Here is a 14526-nt window from a genome sequence, read left to right on the forward strand (position 1 = left end):
CCTTGATCCGGATGAGCAGGATCATCCACCCGTGGAGGATGAAGGGCTCGGGCACGGGGCAAGTGAGGATGAGGATGAGGACATCCGGAGTCAGCTTATCCGCAACTTCTTCTCATGATGGTGAGTCCCTGTGTCTGAGTGTGCACGCTTTGAGCCTTGTGTGGCATGTGTTGCAATGTGTGTGTCGAGCTGACTGTGTGCTAAGTGACTCGGAGGTGTGTTCTGATGTGTCATTCAAGTGATGATGTCATTCCACACATATTAGCTGGGACACTAAATTTATTAAGGGCATGGTGACAACATCATTTCTGTAGAGTACATGTACATGTCTGAGGATTACTAGCTCTTCGCTGACTTGTTGTGTGTCTGTCCTCCCCAGGTTCTTGCGGCTGTCGTCTGCTCATGTCATCATTGCCCTCCTGCTATTCCTCATGATTATTGCAACGTGTGCTGGATCAGAGTTACATGCACAGACATGGTGAAAAGTCATTTGGGGTAAGGAGTGCAGCAAGGCATTTTGTGGGTGGTACGTGTTTGTGATATGTGTGAACTGCTCCTGTGCATGTTGTGTTACCATGTATACATGTCGACTCACCATGGGCCACATGACGTGTTGCATGGCTCCCATGAATTGATAGTCACCCTTCCTGACAGTCATCTGTAATGGTTTGCGGATTCTGATGAAGGCATCAATGTGTGTATAACGTCCCTCAGGAACATACGGGATGCTAATGGTGGACATAGTGTGGGACATCCCCATATGAGGCTCAATGGGGAATTGTAGACTCTCCGTGTGCAGCAAGGGGTGTTAGGCTCAACCCCTTCACTTGTGTGCCAGCTCAGTAGGATTTACACATCTGTGTGTTGAAGGGGGTGTCCAGTGTAGGTCACACGTGGTCAGCCAAATGACCTGTGAGTCTGTTCCAATTGATGCATTTCCCTTAGTGTGAGGCTGAGTAATAAAGGTGTTCGTCACACTCCAAGGTGCCTCATCTCTGTCAATGCAGGTCTCTTGCCACTTTGCATGCGGCATATCTGGCATAGTTGTGGAAGATTATGCATAGGACTCCATGTGTAGTTTAGCAACATGCATTCAGTTGCTCATGGATTAGGCTCCCTATTGGGCATGAAGTACATGGTCGTGTATGTTTTTTGGCATGTTGGTCCACACAATGGGCCATCAACAGCTGCTGAGGGTGTGTCTCCTGTGAGCAGGTCGGCCTTCAGTTTCCTGATCCGGTGTCATGCTTCTTTGGTGATTGTGCATGCATTGTCTCTGGGAGTGCCATGTGACACTGGACACTCCTTACTTTACACACGCGCCTGTTGCAGTTGTCCTTCTGACATCCTAGTCTATGTGTGCAAATTCTGTCATTTTGCAAGGAGATGCCGCCTGCTGCTGCGGCCCCTGCAGCAAGGGCCCACAGAGTATCCAGATTTGGCAACACACACGCCTCCAAGATGCTCCTCACTTCCTCCCTCCACCCATTCATTTGGCTGTCCTCAGCTTGTCTATGCCACTGTTGCCGCCATGCGGTGCCAAAGGCTGGACCATCAGACATTCAAGGTGCACATTGCACCACCATCCTGTCCTTGCATAACCCACATCACACTACAGTCTGAAGTATCAGCCACACTCCGAGCTATGTCCATCCGCACATCTAACGCCTGCTGTCAGACATACCCAGGGCACACACACAACACCTAAGCATGCTGAGTGTGCAACTCCAACTGCCTACACTGCGCTGCCCCGCCTTCCAGGCCCTGTCACACCAACCAGGTCACGTCCCTAATACTCCCCACAGGCTCTGTAGCCCAGCAAGGGCATGGGAGTGGGACTCAAGGCTTCAGCATGTAGTATGGTGTCATCGTCTGGGACATGGCACAGGTATCATCTCTCAGCATGTCAATCTACAGAGTGTCCAGGACCCCCCTCTCCACCATCACATGCGCACAGCACCTCATCTATAGCTTGTATGCCATTGACAGCCAGGTGCTCCTCACCCTCAACAAAGACACAGACATTGGCAGTTCCATCATTAAAGTATGCATGAGATCCATTGATGAATGGCTGAACACGAGCCACCTGAGGCTGGACTTGTACAGGACTGAGGTGATCATCTGAGGATTGTCCCCTTCCAGCAGGGAGGAAGTGCCTGTGTCCCACCCGCAAGAGCCCTGCACAAGCACCCAGTGGCCACACACACAAGATGGTGTGCATCATGTTTGGCTCGCTCACATATGCCATGCTAGTCCACACCATCTGTACCTCATGCTGCAACGCCCTCTGCATTATGCACATGATCCACAGATAGATCCACTCCAAGAAAAGACAGACCATCCCCCAGGTCCATTACAACATCCGTGTCAAATACTGCCCTGCCCTCTACGGAGCAAGTACATCCAAACTCCCAGGAAACTGGTCCACTTCCAGGGTGCATCTGCACACCTCAGATTCAACACCCTGCGCCCCAGCCACCGAACCGTCCACCATAGATAACTGCAATGGATCACTGTCTGCTGCAGGATGACCCCCACACTCCCCACCCTCACTCAGGAGGCAGTCCACAACCCCGACCCCAACCAACCTTGTACGTCTGTCATCCTAGATCCCGTTTGGCCATCTCCGTGCATCCAACCTTGCCCTGGCCACCGTTCTTCACATCCACCGTACTCCAGCATACAGGACATTGTTCTCCCACCTGGCCACACATACCTGGGACTCCCTCCCCGGGAACCTCCACATGAGCCATGACCTCTACGCCTTGATGATAATCTCCCAAATAGGTCTCTCCGCACAGTTTAGCAAGCACCCCCTCAGCAGCCAGAGGCCATCACAGGTGAGTGTTGTGCTCCATGCCTACATTGAATGATACCTTGTGACCCATGTGTGTCCTGTACCAGACTCTGATCCCAGGGTATAGATGGCTGGAGTTAGTTCAACACTCAGGCATAGTTTGACATTTCCACACACATATGTCGTTGAATAATGCAAAATGACAGGAACGTCTCATGTCCAAAGTGATATATTTATTTGCGGTGGGGTAAGTGGTTTGGTAGATGCAATTAGGTGCTCTACCGGGGGAATAGAATCCAAAGTTCACAGGGGGAGATGGTATCCTTGGCATTGGAAGTCATCAGAGTCCAGGGCACAGTGTTGGTCATCATTGGTCAGACTGTGACCAGCAAGTCCATGTGGCAGAGAATGTCATTGGATGAGGTGCTGCTGTTGCGACAGAGGGCCAGGTGCCAGGCCAGGTGACCTGGGAGATGTGGATGGTCCGCTGACTCTCACGGTCTTTTCCGTGGACGACCCACCTTCCTCCGGGGACCCTCAGATGCAGGCCTTGACGATGCTGGGGACGCTCCATCAGACGAATCCTCCTCCTCCTCCTCCCTCCCTGTGTCTGGTGCTGGTCTACACCTGGTGGCACAGGGAGGGTTGAACAAAATATGCAACAAAGAGGGACCCTGAAACAGTGAATGGGAGGGGAAGGTAGTCAGGGAAGAGTCAATACAAAAAACAGGAACCCATTCCCCCCACTGACACAATATATATAGGCAGTATGTCCATAAATCAATTAAACTGTGTCCACAGACCCAAAAGAGAAAGAGATTATTTTTTTGAATTATTTTTCACATTTCAATTTATTTTTCTAAAATGATGCTGTACATACTACCAAGACAGTAAGGCGCTTTACTGTCTTGGTTATGTTGTATCTTTCCTATTATTGATGTTTTGAAGTGATTGAATCAACTTTAAATATTGTTGGGTTGTTTAACGGCAATTAGGTTTACACACATGATGATATCACTTTTTATACCTAGTATGTCAAAGCCTATTTTATAATGTTTTTTGATGTTTATGTGCTAAATGAATACCAGCAGCTATCTTGCTACCACATTGATGGTAGTATGTACAGCATCATTTTAGAAAAATAAATTGAAATGTGAAAAATAATTCAAAAAAATAATCTCTTTCTCTTTTGGGTCTGTGGACACAGTTTAATTGATTTATGGACATACTGCCTATATATATTGTGTCAGTGGGGGGAATGGGTTCCTGTTTTTAGTATTGGCACAGGGAGGGTTGCCCATGCTTTGGGCGATCTGACGGAGTGATTGGCTCATGTCCCTGTGCACCGCCAGGAGCTCAGCCAGTCTTGCCTCCATCCGTCCTTGGTGTTGTTGATGACTGGCATGATGCTCGACCTGCAGGTTCTTAATCTCATCGAGGGTCCCCTGCATCTCGGAGAGTCTGGACACGACCTGGTTGATGCCTCTGGTGTCACGCCGGTATGAGTCCAGGATGTTGCGTATGTGTGACATACCGGTGTCCTGAGCTGGCTGGTCAGGTTCGCGCCTCCGCCTGCCTCCACTCCCACCACCCCTGCCCACTTGAGCCTGGCCTGCCCTTGTGGGCACATCGGGTCTACGGGACCCCTGAGGGATGGCATTTGCAGGGTTGCCTGCCACTTCCTGGGTGCCCGGAGAACCTTGTCCCTCCTGGTCAGACTGGCTCTGTTGTTCAGTGCGTGCAGGGCTCCTGGGTGTGTCCTGGGATGTGGCAGGAATGGGGGTGGTGGTTGGCACAGATGTACCTGACACAGGTGCTGCAGGGGCTTGGGCACCAGAGGGTCCAGGTTGGTCGGGGTCATCCACGGAGTGGTGAGAGTTGTCGCTGCCGGTGGGATCATCTTCACGCGGAGCCTGGGACTGTGATTCTTCCCCCTCAGTGTTGGGGGGAGATCGTCGACGTTGCCCTGTGTGTGAGAGAGAGACAATGTTAATGGTGTTTCATGCGACATCTATGTTTCATACATATTCAAGTTTACACAGATCCTCCAGGTAGTTAGATGTGCCTAGCATTCCTCTCAATGTCCACTTGGGGATGGGTATGTTGCGGGGGACAGATTGGGATGTTCTCCTGAGTGTTTGACCTGTAGATTGTTGGCTCTGATGCTTATTTGGCTCTGGATTGGTCTTGTTGTGTCACATGTCCATTGTGGGAGTGTGTAAATCCGTTGCCTGCCCCGGGGGTGTGTGCTTGTGTTAGGGGGGGGGTTGTGACCGGGCTTGCTGTTGTGTGTAGTGTGAGTTGTCATTGGGTCTCCCAGGTGATGTGTCTGTCCCCTCATGGTGCATGCTGGCATGACAGTGAGTGTGAGTTCCTGTGCTAGATACCTGTGCTTGTGGAGTTGGTGTTTGAGTGTACAGTGGTCCCAGGAAGGCCTTGTGCTGCATACAAGTGTCAGCTACCTTGTCAGTACTTTGCCAGTCCCTGTGCATTGTGCATGGGTATGTACCTATGCCATATGGGCTGAGGGCATTGGTGTCTGCGTCTCATTTTCACAATGTGTTGTGTGGGGCCCACCCTCCCAGCCTCCCAGACATCAAATCTTGTGTTTGTGGTTGTTGTAGCCTTGGACATGGCCTTGCCTTGATTTGTGAAGGGTGCATGGAGACGTTAGTGGCATGAGCGTGGTTTTTGAGTGTGGTTGTGTGCGGTGAGTGCTTGGGGGAAGTTGCGTGCATTTGGTGTATATGTGGTGTGGACCCCATTGCCCCCATGTTACGTAAGTTGTTTGTGTACTCACCAGGCTCTGCGACTCCTTCGACTCCGTGTACTCCCACCGGTGGTAGCAGGGCCATCACCTTCTCCTCCCAGGGATGGTAGTGTACGGGTCTGCGGGGCGGCCCACCTCCAGTGATGTTACTCTGGGCATACTCTTCGTTCATTTTCCTCTTGACCGCCCTGCGCAGATCGTACCACCTGGCTTGGTATTCATGCCTGGTCCTTCGGATGGGCGCAACACCATTCACCTTATCGACAATCCTCTGCCACATGGCAGATTTTTCAGCTATGCTGGTCTGTCTGACCAATGTTCCAAACAGCTGTGGCTCGACTCTGATGACTTCGTTGACAAGGAGGTCCAGCTCCGCCGTTGTGAACTTTGGATTCTTGTCTGTGGGCATGGTGTGGGGTGTGGGTGTGGGTGTGGGTGTGGATGGTTGTGGGTGTATGGGTGTGAATGTGACGGTGTGTGTGTGAATGTGAAGAGGGGGATGTTTGTGGAGGAGGTTGTGTGAAGGTGTGTGAGTGAAGGTGTAGTGGAGGTATGAGTAATGTGGAGTTGTTTCTCAGTGGGGTCTGGCAGCAGTGGGTCTGTTGCAAAGGCTCATGGGTTATGTGTGTGGGCCCTTTTTATTGGTCCATTTTTGGGTGTGGCTGTGTTTGAATTTTGGTGGGTGTGTTATAAGAGGTGGTTGTGATTTGGGGCCTCTGTTTGCCTGTTTGGATGTGCCAGGTCAGTCATTGAGATGTATTTTGTCATGTAGACGTGTTTTGTGGTGTTGTGCGATTTAACGGTGTCCTGGTTCTGTAAGAGTCTTTTTCGCGTAGGTACGATCCGTACATACGCGATGCTGGGTGAGGGTGCTGGGGTACGGTGTTGGAGTGCGGCGCGTACATGCGGTGGGGGTACGGTGCGTACACGTGCGGCCCTGGGGTACGGCGCGTACATGCGGAGGTACGGCGCGTACATGGGGGGTAAGGCGCGTACATGGGGGAGGGCGCGTACATGGGGGGAGGGAGCGTACATGCGGTGGGGGTACGGTGCGTACAGGTGTGGCCCTGGGGTACGGCGTGTACATGCAGAGGTACGGCGCGTACTTGGGGGGGTAAGGCGTGTACATGCGGTAGGGGTACGGTGCGTACACGTGCGGCCCTGGGGTACGGCGCGTACATGCGGAGGTATGGCGCGTACATGCGGGGGTGATGCGCGTACAGGGGGGGAAGGCGCGTACATGGGGGGTACGGCGCGTACAGGTGCAGGGCTGGGGTACAGTGCGGACAGGGGGGTAAGGCACGTACATGGGGGGTACGGCACATACACGGGGGGTACGGCGCATACAGTTGCGGGGCTGGGGTACAGTGCGGACAGGGTGGTGTACGGTGCTGACATATTTGGGGGTGGGGGGGCTGTACGGCTCGTACACGGGCATAAGTTTACCCGGGTACATGTGTGCTACTGCGTTAGCTCCGTACGGGCCATTTTACGTGCTATTGTGTATTCGGACGGACGGTCGGGATCGTACCTGCGTGCTCGGACTTGTGTTTTACGATTTGCACGTAAAAATGTCCGGCTCACTCTCGTACACTTTTCCCGACGATATTCGGACGTAAAAACTTTCCGACGCACTCTCGTAGACTTTTCCCGACGCTATTCGTAGTTATTTTTCACGGACGAATCGTACTTGGCAGTTTGTACGGTACTTGTAGGACTCGTCCGTAAAAAAATACGGCTACGGGTCGTACGCAAATTATTTTTAACGGATCGGAATCGGCACCTATGTGTCTTAATCCTGGAGAAACGGTTAGCTAATGCTTGTTAGAAGGGGAAGGTAGTGGGATGTGCTACTTTATCAACAGAAGTAACGATTCCGTAGTAGGGCAGAGGTAAGCGCTGTTCTCGGGAAAGACGGAATTCTCGTGAGAAAGGTCTATTGCTATTCCTTGGTTAGCGAAGCGGACAATGGTGGTGTTTTTATGTTGTTACTAACAGAATTGTAAATTTCGAAACAAAACTTACCGAGTGGATTTTGTGAAGGAGGGGTAGACAGGAGCAGGAGCTGCCGCAGCGGCTGCTGACGTCGGAACGACCGCGCTGGGATTGGACAGTCGGTCAGAAACGTAAAACGCTCCGGATTGGTGCGTTAGTGTGTGCCGCGCTAGGAGTGGAGAAGTACAGGGTGACGTAGACACTCCGTATTGGTGCGTTAGTGTGAGTCGCGCTGGGATAGGAGAAATGCAAAAGTGACATAGACGCTCCGTATTGGTGCGTTAGTGTGAGTTGCGCTACGATTGGACAGAATAGTGGTACAGTTGCAAGGAGAGACTAGTGATACACGAAAGACAGGAAAATGTATTACGATCCACCAGAAAAGGAGAACAAGTCATGGTTTGGTAGAATTAAGAAGTGGTTTAAAAAGGACAAACCGATTGTAACTAGGGAAGGACAGTTACTTCCTCCACCGAAAACCCCTGCATCCTTTATGGTTGCGAAATATGGATATCACACCTGTATTTGGTTAGATAACTGGGTCAAGTATACCGAAAAGGACGGAGTGTTGGCTTTTCCAGAACATGGTTCATTTAATTTGGCAGCTTTGAGAAATTTGAGAGAGAAAATGATGAATTTAGAACCAAGACCTAGACCGACCCAATTCGAAGCATTGACGGAGTGGGAAGATGAGATGCATGACCGAGAAAGACAGAGAAATGGTAGAGGATATAGGTACATGTTTGGTAGGTCATACGGACATGAGACGCATGATGATCGAATGAGAAAGTGGCGGAATGCGAGTATGACGGAGGGTTTGTTTCCCGTAAGAAAGAGAGAATGAAGGAAGAAAGTGTGTAGAAAAGAGGCATAATGTGGAATCGAGAGGGTATGGAGTGAATGAATCAGAGGATGATGTTCTTGATGACATGTTTTACAAAACTCCACCTCCATATCGACCAGAACCAGAAATATTAACCCCAAGTGCCCCAATAAAGGAAACAGTACGAATCATAAAATCAGAACCAGAATTCCTAGATTTGGGAAGAAACAATTCCATTAGAGAGGTAGAGAAGAAGTCTGGAGGTAAAGTAAATGATGAAAATTCAGCAGAACTAGCAAAAACGACCCTAGAATTAACAGAGAAAATAAGAGAATTGACTAAAAATCTGGAAGCAGTAACCGTTCCAGTAACGATAGGTCCAGTAATGCCTATTTTTGATAAATATAAAGATAGCGAACACTGTTTGACGGTCCCTTATAAAAGTAGTAAACCGGTTGAACAACCAAGAATGAGTCAGAATGAAAATCTATGGAGACAGACAATGAGTATGATTGAACCGAATTTTTCAAATAACCCGTTTGTAGGCCAAAACTATGCAGAAAAGCGTATGACGATAGTAGAGTCAATATCAGAAACACAAAAGGGTTTTGGACAAGGAAATGTAGAGGAGCCAGTAGGACCATCTACAGAGGAATTGAGTGAATGGTTGAGAAGCTTGCAGAAGAAAGACAAAGAATTGCAGTCAATAGATGTGGCCAAACTACAAATGGTACTGGAAGAATTATTAGTAGGAACTATCCCTACGGAAAAGTTAAAAACTTACCAAGATGAGGAGTTGTTATTTCTGTGTAAAAGCGTAACATGGAGAGCAAAAAGTCTGCATGAAAGATTAGAAGAAGTGGCAAATGAAATGGGTATTGATATTGAAAAGGTAAAAGCACTACAGAAACCCTATCGAGTAGATTTCACTGAAATAGACATTGAAAACATGAATACCACAGGACGAATAAGTCAGATTAAAGAGATAATTATTTTGTTGAGAAAATGGGGAAACATTTTCAGCTTTCCCTGTGAGAGAGAAAGAGAAGGTTGTGACAGAATGCCCCATGAGAGAGATTCCAGGAGGAGGATATGTACAGGTCCCATGGACTAGACAGGATATTTTGTCATTTACGAATGACTTCCCTCGACTACGTGAAAAACCCGTCGAGTGGTATAGACAGGTGGATAGATTCGTAAAATTATCTAAAGTATTGTGGATTGATCTAAATAGCTTGTTTGACATAATAGTACCAGCAGATCTATGGACAGAGTGCAAAATCATGATAGATTGGCCGACACAGGAATACCCAATGGATCCAAAAACAGGGGCTCCAGACCCCGAGGTAATGAAGAAATACGAACTGGTTATGGCATTTTTGAAAAACAAGGTACCTCCTAAAGGGACAGACTGGGTAAAAATTGACAGAACACATCAGGAAAGCAAAGAATCGGTACATGCCTATTATGAGAGGTTGATCTTGGCCTTTAAACAATTCAGTGGAGATGAAAATCTAAGTGACAAGGATTTGAGTCATTTTGTATACAGATTTGTATATGGCCTTCGTCCAGAAATTGGTGAGATGATAAAACAGCATACCGTAGATTGGCAAAATAAGAAAATAGACGAAGTAATGAGACATGCTTAATATTTCAGTGATGAAATTGAAGCAAAACAGCGAAAATTTAAAGAAAAGGCTATGTGGGCACAAGTAAAGGTAGCAGAGAGACAGGAAGCTCAATTAGCAGAACAAGCTGGGTCAAGACAAAAATGTAATCCTGTTAAAAATAAAGGGAATATCGAGGAAGCTAAAAAGAAATTTCTGTGTCATAATTGCGGTAGGATAGGGCATTGGAAATCCGAGTGTAAATTTCCTCCGAGTACTAACGATGAAAATGCATCATTGAATCCACAGGTGCAGAATGAGGTGAGTGGTCAACAGCAATGACAACAGCAGGTTGTAACACAACAGAATCAGGTGCCAAAACCACCTTTTACACAGAACAAAAATTGCCAGAAGTATAGTAAAGAGAATGGATTCTACAACGAAGAACAGGTAAATAAGCCTCCACGCGCTAGCGCTGCTTCGCAGTATTGGCTGCAACGCGATGAAAGTGATTCAGAAGAGGGTTATTGACGGTGCCGAAGAGAGGAAGAAGAGTGCGTGCTTGGCGCAACTCTAGAAGTAGACCAGACAGGCCCATTTGTAGATGGAAAAGTTAATAATGAAAATATTACTTTCCTAGTTGATACTGGTGTTACTCAATCAACTGTTAGATCAGCTGATGTCAAGAATCTTCCTCTCTCGGATGAAACGATCCAAGTAGTTGGTGTATCCAACAGACAGATTAAAACTTATCTTACAGAACCAGTGAAAGTTAGTATAGGGAAATTCTCTGAAATGCACCGGTTTGTCGTGTGCGACACCAGTCCTGTGAACCTGTTAGGTAGAGATTTATTGTGCAAGATGAACTGCACTATATTTTGTACTCCAGATGGAATAGCCTTTGAAACACTAGATGATGATGTGCTGTATAAAATGACAATGGCAAACAGGGAGAAAGAGGTTACAGAATCCTATGCTGTATTTAACCCTGATGAATTACCAAAAGAATTAAAACAATCAGTTAAAGCAGAAGTGTGGGATTTCACTGGAGAAGATGTAGGGTTGATGAGAAATGTAGACCCAGTAAAAATAACAGTAAAAGAAGGAGTAAGTTATCCAAATGTCCCACAATATAAATTGACACCTGAAATAATTGAAGGAGTTACTCCTGCAATTGAGAAAATGATAAAACAAGGAATTTTGAGAGAAATAATGAGTAGCCCATGTAAATCACCCATAATGGGATTGAAAAAGCCTAGTGGGAAGTTCAGGATAGTGCAAGATCTGAGAAAGATAAACAAAATTGTTGTACCATGTTGTCCCATTGTACCGAATCCATCTGTGATTTTATATCAGATCCCTCATGACGCAGAATGGTATACAGTGATTGATCTGTGCCATGCTTTCTTTTCCATCCCTTTGCATCATGACAGTCAGCAAATTTTTTCATTTTGTTTCGGTGAGCGTATTTTGGCATGGTGCCGAATTCCACAGGGGTATACAGAAAGCCCCTCAATATTTAATCAGCTATTGAAGAAGTCTTTGGAAAATCTAGAAATGCCTGAAAATTCTGTATTAGTTCAGTACATCGATGACCTGCTTGTGGCATCGAAAACTCGTGAAGCTTGTGAGGTAGACACAGTAGCCTTGCTGAATCACTTGGCAGATGGAGGACTAAAAGTGTCACCATCGAAATTACAATTTTGTAAGAAGGAAGTACAATATCTAGGACATAACATTGAAAAAGGACTGAAAAGAATAACCATAGACAGAATCAAGGATCAAAAAGAGAATGAGTCCACCAACGACCCATAGAGAAGTGAGAATGTTTCTGGGAATGGTTGTATATTGTCGTCAGTGGAGTAGCAATTTTTCATTGATTGCAAAACCTTTGGTACGATTGACAAGAAGTGATGTGAGAGATCCAATTGATTTGAACAAAGAGGAATTGACAGCATTCAAAAGATTGAGAGAAGGATTGTGTGAACCACCTGCATTAGTGCATTAGGAATGCCTGATTATGACAAGGAGTTCGAGTTGTATTGCAGTGAGAGAAATGGGTGTGCACTCTCTGTTCTAGTACAGAAGCATGGAAAACTGAGGAAACCAATTGCATATTTTTCATCCATGTTGGATCCAGTAGCTGTAGCCCTTCCTGGGTGTTTGAAAGCAGTAGCTGCTACATGTCGAAGTTTGGAACAGAGTGAGGGAATTGTGATGGGATATCCTGTGAAAGTGTTTGTACCTCATGATGTGGCGATCCTTTTAACAAGGAGTCGTACTCAGTATATGACGCACAGTCGGCTGACTAAGTATGAAAAGGTCATATTGGGTGCAACAAATGTGAGTCTTGTGAGATGTGTGAATGTGAATCCTTCAACGCTGTTGCCAGACGTAGAGAATGTGGAAGTAAGAGATGAAGCAGATCATGACTGTTTGGATGTACTTGATTTTTGTACAAAACCACGACCTGACATAAAAGATGAACCCTTACCAGAAAGTGAATATGTCATGTCCGTTGATGAATCTTGTTTGAGGACAGAGGATGGAGTGCTGAGTGCAGCATATGCGGTATGTACAGTTGCAGCAGTGATGGAAGCATCCTATTTGAAAGGGGTAAAATCAGCCCAAGTTGCTGAACTTGTTGCCTTGACAAGTGCATGATTGGGAAAAGTGTGAGGGCGACTGTGATAACTGATAGCCAATACGGCTATGGGGTAGTCCATGACTTCGGCCAAATATGGCTGCAGAGAGGTTTCCTAACCTCGAGTTGAACTCCCATTAAGAAAGCTGAAGTGGTTAGAAAGTTGCTTGAGGCGATACAGCTGCCTAGACAATTGGCTGTTTTCGAAATGTGCAGCTCATAGTCGCAGTGGTGATTACATTGCCACTGGTAACAAATTCGCAAATGACATGACGCAATACTGTGCACGAAATCAGAATTCAATCAGTCGGGCAAAGGAAAAGGAGTTGATTTCTTGTTTCCCAATGTTTACTAACACTGTGGGAACATGGGAAGAAGTGAGACAATTACAGGAAGAAGCAGGAGAGGAAGAAATAAAACAGTGGGTAAAAGCAGGATGTGCACTAAGAGAGAAGGATCATGTGTGGGTCTATCGAGATGGAAGACCAGTTATGCCTGATAGCATGATGTCTGCCATGGCACGGATGTATCATGGACAGGGACATATAGGGAGAGACGCTATGATTAGGTCCTTTAAACAAACTTGGTATAATGCAAAATTCAGACTTGTAGCAGAAAGTCTTTGTCAGAGATGTCTAATTTGTCAGCAATACAATCCAGGAAGGAAAACAGTAGTGAGTCTAGGAACAATAGGTCGAGAAGGAGGGCCTTTTACCAGAATTGAAATGCCTCCCTGTAACAGGTTGAGGTATATTTTGATCATGGTATGTCTATTTTCCAGGTGGGTAGAGGCGTTCCCAACAAGAAGAAATGATGGAATGACAGTGGCAAAATTACTTTTGAGGGATTTATCCCTAGATTTGGGTTCCCAGTGACAATTGAATCAGACAGAGGAGGACATTTCCATAATGAGATCATGAAACTGATATGTGAAGCATTGAATGTACGACAAAAACTGCATTGTGCCTATCGACCAGAGGCTTCTGGTGTAGTAGAACAAATGAATGGTACTATCAAAAACAGAATAGGGAAAATGTGTTTAGCCACAGGTATGAAATGGCCCGATGTCTTGCCTCTGGTACTCATGACTATTAGATCAATTCCAGACAGAACTACTGGTTTGAGTCCACATGAAATCATCACGGGACGAGCAATGCGTCATGTTTTTATACCAGTCAACAAGCTGATGACTATAACAGATGACATGGTGTTGGAATACTGTAAAAGCCTGGCTGACGCAGTTCATTCTGTGTTTCATCAGGTTGGAGCGGATGCCACCACTCTTGAATAGAAGCCAGCCCATGATCTAAGCCCAGGGGACTGGGTAAGGATAAAAGTCCACAGAAGAAGAAACTGTTTGGTTCCCAGATGGGAAAAACCAAGACAAGTCATCTTGACCACAACGACAGCCGTGAAGTGTGCTGGATTGAAGAACTATATCCATGCAAGCCATACTTTGAGAATACCAAATCCAGTCGACAGCAAAGAAAAGGAGTATTTTGACGAATCAGAATCCTGTACTGAGTGAGATGACGGAGAGCCAAAAGACAAAGAAAACCCTGAAATGGGGGAAACAGAGCCGAGTTTAACTTTGGTCCCCAGAAGTAATTCCCTGAGGAGAAGGTTACAGATTTCTGATACCAGTTCAGACTCAGAGACAGAACAAAGAGCACACTCTTCCAGGAGAGAACAAGGGAAGAACAAAGAAAAGGACAGTGGAGAGACGATAAAAGAGATTCATTAGAAGTAAGTGCCAGATGAAAGATTGAGAGAAATTCCACCTGAAACAACACCTTTAGATGGACAGGTGCCAGATACAGAGAGAGAGGGAAAGATTATTGCGGAAGACCCCCGAGGAGGTGTAGGGAACTCCAACATCCAGTTAGAAGC

The sequence above is a fragment of the Triturus cristatus genome, chromosome 4_1 (assembly GCF_964204655.1).
Source record: "Triturus cristatus chromosome 4_1, aTriCri1.1, whole genome shotgun sequence".
NCBI classification, from domain to species: domain Eukaryota; kingdom Metazoa; phylum Chordata; class Amphibia; order Caudata; family Salamandridae; genus Triturus; species Triturus cristatus.